Source organism: Bubalus bubalis, chromosome 11 (genome assembly GCF_019923935.1).
Source record: "Bubalus bubalis isolate 160015118507 breed Murrah chromosome 11, NDDB_SH_1, whole genome shotgun sequence".
Classification (NCBI taxonomy): Eukaryota; Metazoa; Chordata; class Mammalia; order Artiodactyla; family Bovidae; genus Bubalus; species Bubalus bubalis.
Genome location: NC_059167.1, coordinates 6,821,288 through 6,822,947, shown reverse-complemented (window position 1 = coordinate 6,822,947; position 1,660 = coordinate 6,821,288).

Genomic DNA, 1,660 nt, shown 5'->3' with positions numbered 1-1,660 from the left:
TTTCCAGTTTTTTAAGGAATCTCCACACTGTTCTCCATAGTGGCTGTACTAGTTTGCATTCCCACCAACAGTGTAAGAGGGTTCCCTTTTCTCCACACCCATTGAAATGGTGACTATGCCCAAGAATTTATTGTTTATCTATTGATTGGGTGTTTGGCCTTAAAACAGATAATCGGATGGTTAATAAGAAGACACAATTGTTACTGCTGTGAAGGAATGAATAATTTTTGTACAAATAAAATAATGGAAGGACAAATAATTCAAAACCCAGATAATTTCTGAATGTAGTAGGAAAGATTAGAAGGTCTGGCTAAACATACAAAAGATGGCATTCTAGATGAAAAAAAATTAGCCAAAGCAATTTACAGAGTGAACCATTGCATGAGAAGATGGACTCTATTGGGCATTTGATAAATCTTAGCTTATAAGTTCTAAAAAAAAAAAAAAAGAAAGAAAGAAAAAGCAGTTTAAGAGGATCTTAAATGGGCATTTCACGAAGTTTACAACTGATCTGCTAGGCAATGTGTCGCAAAGAGTCAAAGAGTCGGACACGACTGAGAGACTTCACTTTCACTTTTCACTTTCATGCATTGGAGAGGGAAATGGCAACCCACTCCAGTGTTCTTGCCTGGAGAATCCCAGGGACAGTGGATCCTGGTGGGCTGCCGTCTATGGGGTCACACAGAGTCAGACACGACTGAAGCAACTTAGCAGCAGCAGCAGCAGCTAGGCAATGTATAAGTGCAGTATAAGATATTTACAGAGATTCTTTAAAACACATATTAAGACCTTGAGAGCACCAGGTTCCTGTAGCTTTCCTTGTAAATTCTGTTGAAATTGGCCTGGGGAATAACACAGTTGCTTGAATTAAAAATGAGCTAAAAGATCATAAGTAAAAGATAATGATTAATAGGCTGTAGAGCCTTCTGGGGGAAATACCGAGTGGACCTCTTCAGGTTTGGTACTAATGATCTGTAAGAAAGTACAGACAGCATGTTAATGAAATTTTTTGATAACATTAAATTGGGAGAGGCTGGAACATAATTCAGGTCAGAAAAATAATTGTTATAGAAAAGACTATGAGTAAGTTAGGAACATGAAGGAGATAATAAAATGGCATCCCATGATACTAAATTCTAAGTAGTATATCATCAGACAGATTTTTAAAGTAGCGAAGGTAGAGGACATCAATGAGAGGCTAACTACCTTGGAAGCTAAGCATGTAAGGCGGACTGTCTCTAAGACACATGGGCATGGTCATTTCTATATGACTCAGAAAGAGTACTGAGACCACTGTTCTTAGAAAAGAAATATTTTTTTGGTGCATGAAGGCCTATTATTTGTGTTAGAAACCACTGAAAGCAATGAGTAGGTCACTGGAACAGGGGGTGTCAAATTTATCATCTAGAGTGTTTCTTTCTGGTCAAATGTATGCATAAATTCATCCCAGGCAGGTAAAATGAGAACACCAGCTTTCAGAAAAAAATGTTTTGTGCTCAAAGAGAGAATTATGGCCTGCATGCAGAGTGAAGTATCATAAAAATAACTGAGATTCTATATTATGATAAATTGAAACCTAAAAAGAGAGAAAAATAACTAAGCTCGTTTAAGAGGTAAAAGAAATAAAATGTTTTTCTCTGAAAGCCCTTAAGAACAAAAG